At 35.0% G+C, this 14,945-nt stretch overlaps 1 protein-coding gene and 1 long non-coding RNA gene across 7 annotated transcripts in view; one reads left to right on the forward strand and one right to left on the reverse strand.

Moving 5' to 3' along the window:
• HOXC4 (homeobox C4) overlaps window positions 1-14,945 on the reverse strand; it is a 132,916-nt gene that overhangs the window by 49,849 nt on the left and 68,122 nt on the right. The gene's annotated exons all lie outside the window — the stretch shown is intronic.
• Window positions 3,051-9,756, forward strand: LOC128654394 (uncharacterized). The gene is made up of 3 exons (XR_008401458.1): window positions 3,051-3,083; window positions 8,723-8,902; window positions 9,677-9,756. It is a non-coding gene; the product is annotated as an uncharacterized LOC128654394 (long non-coding RNA).

Raw genomic sequence — 14,945 nt, forward strand, 5'->3', positions numbered from 1 at the left:
ATTATTCCCAATGATCCTTTTAACCTGCTAGAGTGTATTAATTGGGTTACAAATAGCTCCTTTACTCCTATTTCAGCATTTGAAATAGCTGATTTAGCCTGTGGTATCGCCACCTATACTGAACAAATTAATACTGGAGTATAGGCTATTGAATAGCCTAAGTATACCCAGCCAGCAGAAGAGATTACACTCTCAGTGGGATGCAGGATAGTTAGTAATAAAATTATCATTTTCCATTGTTCTCTCTACGTATTGAGCTTTGGTGTTCCAGCCAAATAAAAGATAAGGAAGCAAGTCTGTGTTTACACAAACTTAGAACATAATGAGATCTGATATCACCTTTAAGTTCAACCCATTGTAATAGGCTGTGGTTTCAAAGCACAAAATCAGCTACTTCATATACACAAATAAGCATGAAAATGGAATTTCTCAAATATTTTATACTCTGCAGTTGGTATAACAAGTCATTTAAAATACAGTAATGGAAAAACAATTGTACAGTGTACTGTCCCTTTAAAGGGATACTAAACCCATTTTATTTCTTTCATGATTTGGATAAGGAATGCAATTTTAAGAAACTTTCTAATTTACTCCTATTATCAATTTTTCTTCATTCTCTTGGTATCTTTATTTGAAAAAGCAGGTATGAAAGGTTAGGAGCTGGCCCGTTTTTGGTTCAGCACACGGGATAATGCTTGCTGATTGGCGGCTATATTTGGGCTGGCTCCTAAGCTTTCATTCCTGCTTTTCAAATAAAGATACCAGGAGAACAAAGAAAAAATTATAATTGCTTAAAATTGCATGCTCTATCCGGATCATGAAAGAAAAAAAAAATAGGTTTAGTATCCATTTAATTCCTCTTTCCCCCTTATTACATAATTCCTTGTGCTGGGTAATGCAAAATATACACCCTCTATATCTTCCCTTTAAACGGTCTATAATAATATGCTGTGTATTCCACTCACTAAGTTTCTTTATTCATTACAATTAAGGAATATGTTGTTTTTTTTTTTTCTTTGATCAAGACAACTCCCTTAGTACACTTCACAATGATACAAAGTAATGTCATGCATTGTACATAATGTAAAGCACCTTACACAGCAAGTGAAACATAGTAAATTATAAGTAAATCATCATCTCAAGCATCTCTCCCTCTGTCAGGACCAGCCCACCTCATAAAGGACCAAGGGGTGTGCAGTAAATCTTAAACAGCATATACTTTCTCACTCTTAGCCACTCCTACAGTTTATTTACACCAAAATGTAATTCATTTTATAGGGCAAAGTTTAGTACTATTAATGGGACAGATACATTATTGAGGAATTTCCTTCCCAGTGTTTTATACAATATCAAGTTATTAACCTACCTCTGTCTGAGGTAATTTCTACTGCCCCTTTTATCAAGAGATACAGTGGGAATGATCAAACTTCTAGAATATGTTAATAGGTGAATTTGCCAGACACTGGAGAGGTGTGCTTTAAGCAGCCTGTTAGCTAAATATGTTGCCACTTTCATGAGTATAATTACATATGGGTCAGCCAGGCCAAGGTCTACAGATGCAGGTCTGAAGGATCAGCAGATTGGGTACATAGGAGAATCATGTGACTGTTATTTAAAGAATAGTCCCTACCTCTGAGTGTAATTCAGCAAAGGTCAAATCAACAATCATTTAGAGCAAAGATGAACAAAGGTAAGGTAAGTCAATAAATGTGTTGGGAGGGGGAATGCAGCTACAAGGTGCTGGCGGTTGCATACAATCTACGCATATCTTGATCATTCTCACTGCATACAGTTTTGGTACATATCCTCTCAATAGCATTATTGTAAATTGAAGGAAGTTTGTACATGTTTGGAGGGTTTCACTATGAAAACAACTTTTCCTGGCTACTCAAATGCCTTTGTCTAAATGTAGAGCACGTGTGCTTGTTGCTTATATACTAATATATATGTCATGATTAATTGTAACCTCCCCTACACACAAACAAAACTCAGAAGTGGACTGCACTCTCAAGCCATATGTTTTTTTATAAAGTATGATAAAATATAATTGATACATTTTAATATACTTGGCAACCTGTCTTGTGGACTTTCACCTCAAAAATGTGTCTCATTATTTTTCCTTCATATATATTTTGTACTGCTATATACAGATTAGCAACTTTTTGTCTGTTAATTAGTAGTTAAAAATGATATATATATATATATATATATATATATATATATATATATATATATATATATATATATATATATATATATATATTTAGTATATACAGTATAACTATACATTTAAAACACACAAACAAGGTTTCAAACGTTTGGCATAATATCGGGGGAAAATAAGGCAACATTTTGTGACAATAAACACAAAACTTTAAAATCAATGAACCTATACCACATATAGAATAGTCAGCACTATGTATATATATCAAAATAACAAGAGTATTGCATTGAGCAATGATACTTTTTTATTGGACTAACTATAGATTTATAAGTTGACAAGCTTTCTGAAGAGTTCCTTCCTTTATCAAGTCTAAAGCAATACTGATCAGCAATACAATAAAGTATTGCTTTACACTTGATAAAGGAAGGAACTCTTCCGAAAGCTTGTCAACTTATAAATGTATAGTTAGTCCAATAAAAAAAGTATCATTGCTCAATGCAATACTCTTGTTATTTTGATATCTAAATCTCTGGACTAACACGGCTACTCCAATCAACGTATATATATATATATATATATATATATATATATATATATATATATATATATATATATATATATATATATATATATATATATGCAGTAGTTGTTTCTACTTTTACTACTCATAGTTACTACTAAATATTATGACAGGATAGAACATTCCTTACACTGGGGTCCTCTGTTCAGAGAAGATGTAGGTCTCTGTGATGTTTGACAGTTTGCAGAGAGCTGCAGGACTGTAAATTCCTTGATTCTTTTATTCCCACTCTCTCTTTAGCATAATCATTTAATATCCGTATGTGCCCCAAACCAGAAGCCACATCCACCAGGAGCCATGAAAGAGCTACAAGAGGAAATGGTTGTAGCAGAATAGCAGGTGAGAATATTTTACATACATTAAATCTGTCCACATTTTCCATTTGTCACCTTCCCCCTCCCCCCTCCTAAATTTTGCAATCCCTTCCAGATTTTCCTTATCCCTCCTCTTGAGATTTATTTATGGCCCTCTGATAACATTATAAAATCTTTCAATAACACTAAACTACTGACATATACTAACACTGATTATAAATAACATATTGAATTATATTTGTAATGCGTGTACAAATTGGTTTAGTACACAACACCGCCAAAAGGAAACTTTTAACACACAAATTACAATTTGAAAGTAAATAGATTGTGTGTGACTGAAATCTGCATATTGTGCTAATTTCAGGACTTCAGATATCGTGACTGCATGTATTTCTTCTCCCCATACACTTTAATGTAGTGTGCTGATGAAAAAAAAAAATACTTATCGCTTGCACGCTAACCTGACACTGCATTAGACCTACAATGCTAGGTAGTTATTCATATTTTACATTCCATTGTTCTTCACATAGAAGAAAATGTTCTTTTTATTCTTAAATATATATATATATATATATATATATATATATATATATATATATATATATATATATATATATATATATATATATATATATATATGTAACACAAACTTGCACTCACTGGTCTTTCCTTCAGAAACACACAATTTATTGTAACGTTTCGGAGACAGAGTATCCCCTTCCTCAGACCAGGAGATACTCTGTCTCCGAAACGTTACAATAAATTGTGTGTTTCTGAAGGAAAGACCAGTGAATGCAAGTTCTTGTTACTTTTATGCATTATTCACTAGCACACTGGCATGCTGACCTGGAAGTGAGAGTGCTCATCTATGGGATTATATATATATTTCTCCTATTTGTAAAACATTTAGAGTTAATACACAGTCAAATTCATTATAAATATTAAAATTAAATAAAAATGCTTTTGCAAGTTTTAAGGTATTTGATTGGAAAGGGCTATTTATATATGTATATATCTGTATACATGTGTATATATACATACATACATATATAAATACATAAATACACATTTTTAGACTAAATATACCTACTGCAGAGTATTAAAGGGACAGTGTACATACAGTAAAATTGTTTTTCCCTTAATGTGTTTCCAATTACTTGTTATTCTGGCTGTATAAAATACACAAGAACATTTTCGTTTGGGTTCATTTTTTAAATTAAATAGCTGTTTTTGTTTTTTGAAACCATAACCCATCAAAATAGCTTGAGCTTGCAGTGAAATCAGATCTAATTATTTTATCACTTTCTGTACATACACAATGCTTATTTATATTATATCTGTTTGTAATCCAAAGCCCAATACTTAATGCCTGATGATCTAAAGCTCTTTGCTCAGGTGAGATGATCTAAAATGATCCTCCAGCACTGTGAGATCCCTATACTTCTTGAAGGAGCGTTCCCTTTCTGTATGTGAAGGAGAAACAAGCCCACTGTCACTACATGACATGACAGTTCTGCTGCATTTACAATGTGCTTTGCATTTTATATTACTTTACACTTAAGAGTAAGTTTAATTAAACTTTGCACTTTCTATTTTGTATTTTATTTTATATACAGCAGTGTATTTTGGATTGTGATTTTACAAATTCTGATTATGCTTTCATAGTTTCTCCTTAACTTTAACAAACTTGGATCATACTTTTATATTCATATGTATCTTTTACCAATTACATTGTAGTTTGTATTTCTTTTATTTAAAATAAAATACTGACACCTTCAGTTTTACAGAGAGCTTCATTACGCTCTGTGGGCCCATTAAACAAATATTCTTTAGTTTGAAGGGAAATTATAGTGCAGACTTCATAGGGGCTGAACTCACAGAATTCTACAAAGAAAAAGGGGAGGAACCTTGAAGTCCCAGAGACACCAGAGATGACTTCCATAGAAATATAGAAATTAATAAAGCTCTCTGGGATACAGAATGTCACAAGGGAAAGAGAAGGTAACTGGAGAACACCTGGGGCTGATGTATATGCTCGGTTTGCATCAATTACAAATTAAACTGAAATGGTTTCACTACAATTTAACTTGGTTTTTCCAATAGTTTAGTATATCTAACTTTTCTGTCACTTAAATAAGTGTATTGGGAATTTTGAGCAAACTTCACCTGCATGCAACTGGTGAGATAAATCAGTAAGATCCGCTTGTATAAAATGGTTACAGCATTTTGCAAGACTTATGAGAGAGCTTTAGACATACAGGGAAATCCCCTGTCCCTCCCACTTTCTGAAGCTATGTTTTATTTTACAATAGATAAAATACAAAGTGCAATGTAAGTTGTAAAAGATACAAAGATATTTACAAAGGATGATCATAATTTGATCATAATTTGTTAAAGTAACACAAAAACTTTCAAAACATAATAAGAATTTGTAAAACCAAAAAAGCTAAATTTATTAAAATGTAAAATAGAAAGTACAAAGCTTAAATGTATTAATGCTGTGAGGACCCAATCTGAAGTGTAAATTAATATAAAATTAATACAAAATGCAAAGTGTAACAAAACTCTCATATCATACAGTGTTATATTGTACTAATCTTGTCTCTCCTTCATCTAAAAAAAAGAGAGAGATCTCACAGTGCTGGAGATTTCGGCCTTTTTTCTTTGAGCATTCAGTGAGGCCTATTTATCAAAGGTCTTGCGGACCTGATCTGACAGTGCGGATCAGGTCCGCAAGACCTCGCTGAATGCAGAGAGCAATACACTCTCCGTGTTCAGCATTGCACCAGCAGCCCACAAGAGCTGCTGGTGCAATGCCGCCCCCTGCAGACTCACGGCCAATCGGCCGCCAGCAGGGAGGTGTCAATCAATCCGATTATACTTGATCGGGTTGAATTGTTGCGATTCCTGTCCGTTATTGTACTTTTATATGCATAATTTTTGTTTATATATTTTATTTGTTCTGATGTCATTGTTTATTGTTGTTACCATGCCAACTAACAACTAATTGTTAACATACACAGAAGATACTGATTAGTGGATTAACCTATCAGAGAGTTGGGTCACCCTTTATATAGCAAGTGTATTTTAAATGTTTTTAATATAGCCTGAGGAAACAGCCCTTTAGAGGCTGAGAAACGCGTCGCCTTTTAATAAAGAAACTGCTTTTTTATACACTTGCTGCTGTGGTGGATTCTTTGCTACACCTATTTTGGAAATCTTTGGAGTTTTTTCCTACTGTTTGCTGTGGAGTTCAGTCAGCTGGATGGCTGTGAAGTCCCAGTCTGCCTTTACTGCACCTGGAGGTACTTTCTATCCTGTAAGTGCATTCACTCTTAATTAATTTGCCCCTGTTTATACAGCATTGGGCTATGGTTGTTTTCTCTTACCCACTGTCAGCTTATTCAGTGAAGATAGCAGCTGGGGGCAGAGGGCATATGTCTTCCTATAGTAAGGTAGTGCTGATTGTGCTTCCTTACAATATGAAGGCACCTCGCTGATCATTACAGAGATTGACACTCACTTTGCCACTTTCTGTAATGATCATCGTTGGTGCAGAGTGGGGGTGGTGGGAGGGAAAAAGGGAAGAGGGCGGATCGGCCCAGTGAGGAGTGGGAAGGGAGGGGCATGGTTCCCTACGCTGAAGAAAATGTGTATGAAGGGAGAGGGAGGGATGGGGCTGCTCCAGTATTAAACAGTAATGGCTGGAGGGGAGGACCCTATACTACAGAAAATATTGATTTTGGAGGGGGATTGCTACACTTAAGAAACGTAAAATCATACACTATAATATTAAATACATTTTAAAAATACATAGTCTGCCAGTAACAAGCATGGTGGTAGTCAGTGGGAGGGGGGCGGTAAGAGAGCTGTTGTAGGGGAATCAGGGAGGTGGGAGGGTGAGGAGGAACCCTATATATTACAGAAATAAATATGTTTAAAAATGAAAAAATGAAAGCATAGTTTGTGCTACTTGTAATCTAGCCTTTAGTGTTAAATGTCTTTTAAAAACCATTTAACAGATAAATGATAATCATAACATAATCCAATTCCTTGTTTACTTTCTTGGGGTAAAATAACCCAGCCATGAACTAAAGATACTATAGCATGACCAAAAATAAAGGTTCATCATAATTGTTTTTTATTTGTAAAAAATAGCAATAAATGACTAAACTATAAAACTTTACACTACCTTTCAAGGAAAATTACAGTTCAAAATAACTAAAGCCATATATCCCCAATATAGGGCTAGATTACGAGTGAAGCGCAAAATTGTGCGCTGGTATTAGTAGTTAAGCGATATAGGAGCGAGACCTCACATTTACATTGCATGGAAGCTTTGTGCTTGGGTGAGCACGCTTCCATAGACTCAAATGGGAGCCTCATTCTCATGCAGATAGTCATGGCAGAGAACCTAGTGCAGCGAAGGTGGTAAGTCATGCAGCGATGGGCAGCAAAGTTTCAATATATATTAAATGAATATATACATATATATTTATGTGTTAATATTTGTATATACACATATTAACACATAAATATATATATATATATATATATATATATATATATATATATATATATATATATATATATATATATATATATATATATATATATATATATATATATATATATATAGAAGCATATACTTATATATTTCATGCTTAAACACAGTCCTCATAGACCGCAATGTAAAGGCACTTTTTAGTGCTGTTTTTTTTTCTAACATTCCACATCCGCTCACTTTAGCACCTTATAACTACTTCTTGCCGTTATTATTTTAAAAAATAAAAATGCTAAAAATGTTTATTTTAACAAAAGAACTTTACACTTTATTTTGGGGCAATTTTGGGGACATTTTCATTAACCAGAAATCTGATCTCTGGTTAATGAATGGTAGCATAAAGTTCTACCGCAAGCTCGCATTAGCATTAACAAGCCACTCGTAATGGCTAGTTATTTAAAGTGCGCCCGTAAACATTACGGGCTTATGTTAAATTAGTGCTCCACTGTTTTGATGTTAAACAAAAAAAAAGTCTGCTCAGCCGGGAAGCACACACAAAGTACTCAAAACATTCTAAGGGGTAGATTTAACAAACAGCAGATGCTGCAATCTACCCCCGTAGTTTCCAGATCACTGGAAACATAAATTAAGTAGAGTGCTCTTAAGACCCCTGCTCCTTTACTCGTCCGCCACCTCTGAGGCGGCGGACAACAATAATCCCAATCAGATACGATCGGTATGATTGACACCCACTGCTAGCTGCAAATCTGCAGGGGGCGGCATTGCACAAGTATTTCACGAGAAATGCTTGTGCAATGATAAATGCGGAAAGCGTATGCTGTCGGCATTTAGCGATGTTGGGCGGACATGATCCGCTACAGCGGATCATGTCCTCCCGCATCTTAATAAATCAGCCCCTAAGCATTTGATTGGTGCACACAGTTTGTTTTTGTCTTAAAACAGAAAGATTTTGTTTTGCAAACTAGCATTCCAACATTCCAAAAGCTATATAACACATAATAGTTTTCTTTGGAATGTGCCATAGTAAAGTTTGTTTTAGAAATTTTTTTTTGTTCAATATGTAACATTTTCACTGAATGTTGAACTGTATCAATAACTTTCTAGACTTGTAAATAACCATTTACCGATATTTGTTCTAGGCAGCTATTCAATACACAATCTCGGGGGTGAGAATGGGTGTCTGTTCTCTGCACTGTTTTTATGACATGGCTCACTTCAGGATGAAGAATGTACAGATGTACTGGTCTGGGGAATTCAAAAAGACTGTAGAAAATTTCTCCAGCCCATCAAAGCAAATATATACACAGGACTGCCAAAACGTGAGAAAAAAAAGTTGTTTTGATGAACTACATTTTATTTTTAACAAACATTTTTTAAAGGGAGGTTGATCGATCTATCTATCTATCTACTTATCTATCTGTCTATCTATAAACACACGCAACAAACGTGCCCACACACACTTAAAACTCGTTTACATTGAGCCATACATAATTAGGTTTGCGCAAGGTCGCAAACCGATAAATATGCTGTTGAAAGCAATTTAGTTTATTGTCTGCTTCTGATGGCGCATTATAGCTCAATACCCACAGCTGGATTTTGCATCCCATGGAAACTATTAGAAGCCGTTAAGAGATAACATACCAGGTTTCCGATAAAAACGCAAACCGATAATACACTGTCAGAGGCTGTCGATACATTGAGAAAAAGTACACCCAGCTCAACTAGGTTTAAAAGAATAAAAAGGAGCTTTTTTTTAAGACTGATTTCCTATTGAAATTTTAAAACTTGCAAATAATTCAATTGTTTCAATGTAGAAAAAAAAATGTAATATGTAATATTTATTGTTGTCCCGTGTATAGGAATAGTTGCACTTTTGTTCTTATGGAAATATCAGTATGTATTTATTAACATAAAAAAATATATGCAAGAATATATCTACAAAATTCAAACTAGACCTATGCCTAGGGCAGCAATACATATTACATATATTAATACAGTGGAAAATATAATTATAATAAAAAATAGTATTTGCTTATAGTTACAAAAATATGCATTATAAATAAGTGTATCTTTGTTTCTGTTTCTCTTTAAAGGTGATCCCAGATAAGGAGCGCAGTGTAAAGTCGGGTTACCATAGCAACTAACCTGACTTCTAAGAAATCCGGCATCAGAGGGGAGCATTAACACATTAACTTACACCTACACGAAAAGAGCGACTGCGCGCAATGCGCAAAATATTTAAATGCAACCTGGTACTAAAATTTAGCCCTAAACTACTTTTAGCTGTCGGCAACTTTGGTTGCTTATGGCTCCATTTGCTACGTCTCAAGGGAAACAAGTCCTTACTTTGTATAGCTTTTTATCTTCTCATCTTATCTCCAGTGATGTGGCCAATTAAAGACAGACATCTGTGAGCTCCAGTACTGAGGGCAGTTTTAAACCCCCCCCCCACAATTTCTAGAGGCCAATTGCAGAAAAAGATTAAAACGTTGCAAACATAGATAATATTATTATTATTGATAATGATAATAATAATCATCATCATAATAATAATTAAGCAGTTTATGTGGAATAAAATGTTTGAGTTTAATTAGCTTTTAATTACATAGATGATAAGGCCTTATATCTATGACCAATAACACAGAAATCCAGGGATGTAAATGCTTTGTACACCTCTAAGTCATTCTTATGAAAACAAATCTTAGAACATTTCTGTTTAAATGGCAATAAAACAGCAAACAAGCACATTTAAGATGTTTCATATTAATAATAATTGTTCATATTGATATTGAAACTGACAGAATGTGCATGGTTGGCACAATGGTTGGTTGGCACAATTGATACTCAAGTATCATTTCTTTACTGGCTAATAATGGCATGTTTAGAGGACGGGAAGATGTGTTAGACAGCACATAAACAAAACTTTGTTTTAAGGACAAGATTATTCTTGTTGTTTTTAAACTGTAAAATGTTTTAGATAGCCATAGCTTATTTCTTAAAGGGGTGGTAAACAAACACGTTGCGATTCATCTCTAAAATGTTTAGTCATGCATAATGAAACAACTTTGCAATGTATTTTCATTATATATGTTGTCCTCCTTTTTTTTTGTAATTTACCACTTAAAATTGAGCAATTTTTAATTCTCAGAACTTGGCATGGCCCCAAATGGCTCTGCTAACATTTATGTTTCTAATATTGACCTTATCAAATAACAACTGCAAAGCAATATAATTTATACTAACTTTATGACTGTGGCTAGCCTTGTTGTCTGTGGTCTAAAGCTCAGATTGGCTCCTCAAAATAAGGCAAATGGTGGGTGGAGTTTGGCTATTGAAAATTAATTGCAGTAAAAAGACGTACTGTCTCTTTAAGAAACAAAACTTATGAGCTAATGTGAGACCACAATTGCTTTGTAGAAAAATAAAGGTTTATGTTTTAATTTTCTGAATATTCTTTTTAAAATGATATAAGCCTCAAATAAACTGTGGAATTATCTGAGAACATTGTGCAAACTTTCTGGGCATTGCTGTTCATAAGTACTTTCATTTGAATAAAACTACTAAACAAAAACATTGATAATCTCATTTCACTTTAGACTGCTGGGGGTATTTTTAGGGTCAAATATATAAGCAAGAATTATTAACGTGAGAGTAAATTTAGCGTCCCTATTTATGTTAAGAAGATATAAACTTTAGTATTAACAATTTAGAATATATAATGTTAGGAGAACTTTTTTGGACCAGGATTTCTCATCTCAAGACCAAAAAGCCCAAACAGACCAGATTTACACAATTACTCTACAGGACCGTAGTCAAAAACTGTTAACATCTCAGCAACGGAGTAGCCCAAAATAATAAAAAATTTGATCTGTTTGGGTTAATCGAGTACTGGAATTGCGAAGTACAATATCATAATCAATTTGTTCAAGGCATTCATGTCTAGATGTGCAAAATATGTTTACTTGCTCTACAACAGCATTTGATTTGATCCTCTAAATTTATGGGCCAAGCAGATGAGTGAGAGCCCATATGTGTTTATAGAAGCCAGAGATGCTTCTGTATGAAGATATATCTAAACAAATAGAACTTAAAGGACCACTCATTGCAGTAGACATGCACAATTAGCAAGTACATAATAAAAATACAATGATTTAACACCTACTCTGAATTTTAAATTAGCAGTAGATTTTTTTATTTGACAAATGTATTTTTTCTCCCATATTCCGCCCCCTTTATCATGTGACAGACATCAGCCAATCGTAGACTAGTGTACATATACCCTGTGAGCTTGTTTCCCATAAAGTGTGAACATAAAAAGACTGTTCAAAATTTAATAATGGAAGTAAATTGGAAAGTGTCTTAACACTGCATGCTCTTTCTGAATCATTAAAGTTTATTTTCACTTGAGTTAAAAAGAGACACAAGTCAAAATTCAGCTTTCATGACTCAGACACAGCATTTAAATGTAAGGAATTTTCCAATTTACTTACATGATCAATTTGTGCACATGATTTGTATATGCACACTGAGGCACATGCTTCTACTAAGCAGGTAAAGGAATTCACAGTGTAGACATATATAACTCTGTTATGTGCTTATGACTGTCACAAGGCACAGGGGCAAGGAAATTCAAGGAAACGTTGACATTTGTTAGAAAAAAAATCTACTGCTCATTTAAAATGTAAAGTAATTGGATTGTCTTTTTATTATACAGGTGATTATGCATGCCTGTTGTATTTAATGGTTCTATAAATTGTCATGAAAGTAATATATATTTCAATGCATCACTTACGTCCCATTCTGAACAAGCTAAATTGAACTGACATAAAAAATGCATATTTTATTTTTTTATTTAGTTAATGTTTGTGAAGCCCCTCTCCCATGGGAACTTTACTGTTAATCTTTGGCCATATGGCATGAGTCATAATTATATGGGAGCACATTCCCTCTACTTGTTGACATATGAAGGCAGACTGAAGCATTACAGTACATATAAAGAGTTGCACATAAATAGTAAGACTTCAGCTTCTCTTTCTCTAACCTAATGTGCTGCTAAAAGTGTACCCATATAGATTTCCAAAGCTCGGGCAATTCAATTCTATATATAAAAAAAATGAAGTGATGGAGACTGCTAGATCTAAAAAGATAGAAACCTTTGAATTTTTTAAACTTCATTTGTGCAGTGTCTATTACTTCCTGTCACAGTCCTACAAGGAGGCTGTGGTCTCTCCGGAAGCTTATCTTGCATGATGTCATGAAACTTACAGATTTGATTTAATATTTAATAAATAGACTTGATAATTAGCGAGTCAAATTCGCTCATGCTCAGAACTGGCAAAATGAAAAAACTGGAGAGAATATTTCTATTCTTTAGTGAGAATTTTGCAAATAAACAAGTTGTTTGCTGTTTTTATTACACAATCTGTTTATTTTTATGTTTATTATTATTATTATTATTATTATTATCGGTTATTTGTAGAGTGCCAACAGATTCCGCAGCGCTATAAACAAAGGCAGAGTACAACAAAACAATTATAGAGATCAAATGGGTAGAGGGCTCTGCCAAGATTGGCACTGTTGTACTAGTCAGCTATTAAGAAGGTGATCTACAAACAGCTGGACTCTTAGGCTTACATGCTAAGGGGGTTCTGTGAAAAGCAATGGAGGAGAGGAACTGGTATAAAGAAAGGTTAGCGTAGGTTGTATGCATCCCTGAACAGTAGAGTCTTTAGGGAGTGCTTGAAGCTTTCAAAACTAGGTGAGAGTCTTGTGGAGTGAGGCAGAGAGTTCCACAAGATGTGAGCCAGTCTGGAGAAGTCCTGTAAACGGGAGTGTGATGAGGTAACAAGAGAGGAGCAGAGTAGGAGGTCATGAGCAGAGCGAAGGGGACGGGAGGGAGAGTATCTGGAGACAAGGTCTGAGATATATCGGGGAGCAGTGCAGTTGAGGGCTTTGCATGTCAGAGTGAGAATTTAGTGTTTGATCCTAAAGGCGAGAGGAAGCCAGTGAAGGGACTGGCAGAGAGGTGCAGCAGATGAAGAGCCACGTGTAAGGAAGATGAGTCTGGCTGAGGCATACATTATGGATTGTAATTGAGGCGGGAAAGAATGAGAGAGTGGTTTAAAATCTTAGTTGTGTTTTGTGTAAGGAAATGTCTAATTTTTTAGATAGTTTTTAAGGTGGAAGAGGCAGGATTTAGCCAAGGACTGAATGTGAGGAGTGAAAGAAAGATCTGAGTCAAATGTGACCCCGAGACATCGGGCATGCAGGGTAGGGGTAACGATGGAGTTGTCGACAGTTATAGAGAGAATGGAGGTGGAGATTTTGGAGAAAGGGGGGGAAATTAGGAGCTCAGTTTTGGAGAGATTTAGCTTGAGGTAGTGAGAGGATATCCAGGAAGAGATGTGAGAAAGACAGTTAGTGACACGGGTTAGCAAGAAAGGAGAAAGGTCTGGTGCAGAGAATTTAATTTGGGTGTCATCGGCATACAAATGATATTGGAAACCATGGGACATCATTAGGGAACCTAGTGATGACGTGTAGATTGAGAAGAAAAGGGGACCGAGGACAGAGCCTTGCGGTACTCCGACAGAAAGTGGTGACGGGGCAGAGGAGGCCCAGAGAAGACTACACTAAAGGTACGGTTTGACAGGTAGGAAGAGAGCCATGAGAGGGCTGTGTCATAGATGCCAAAGGATTGGAGGGTTTGGAGCAAAAGAGGGTGGTCGACAGTGTCAAAGGCTGCGGACAGATCAAGGAGGATAAGCAGAGAGAAGTGGCCTTTTGATTTTGCTGTAAGTAGTTCGTTGGTAACCTTAACAATTGCTGTCTCTGTGGAGTGATGGGGGCGAAATCCAGATTGCAGTGGGTCAAGGAGGGTGTTTAATGTAAGGAAATGGGATAGGCTTGCATATACTAGTTTTTCGAGAAGCTTTGAGGCAAGAGGGAGGAGGGAAATAGGGCGGTAGTTGGATGGGGAAGAAGGATCAAGGGAAGGTTTTTTGAGGATAGGTGTGACCAGTGCATGTTTACTTTGATTTAACATGTGTTTTTTTCCAAAGAAGCACTGTTTAATATCCCTTTAAGATATATTCAAATAAGTGTTTGCTCTAATGTAAGCAATCATGTTGTAGGGTATGTTAAATGTCACCATATTATATAATTATGAAGGTATTCCAGCGTTTCAGGTGGGAGTGGAGCAGGCAGAGTTTTCAAATGTATTTTACAACAAAAGCAGGCAGAATCAATAATAATTGCATACAATAAATTTGTTTTAGTTTCTTTAATTAAACCTGTATGAGGATTTTGAGTTGAATATCCCTTTCAGGGATACTACTGGCATCCTTTATTTATGAAAACCTT

This window comes from Bombina bombina, chromosome 3 (assembly GCF_027579735.1).
Source record: "Bombina bombina isolate aBomBom1 chromosome 3, aBomBom1.pri, whole genome shotgun sequence".
NCBI lineage: Eukaryota > Metazoa > Chordata > Amphibia > Anura > Bombinatoridae > Bombina > Bombina bombina.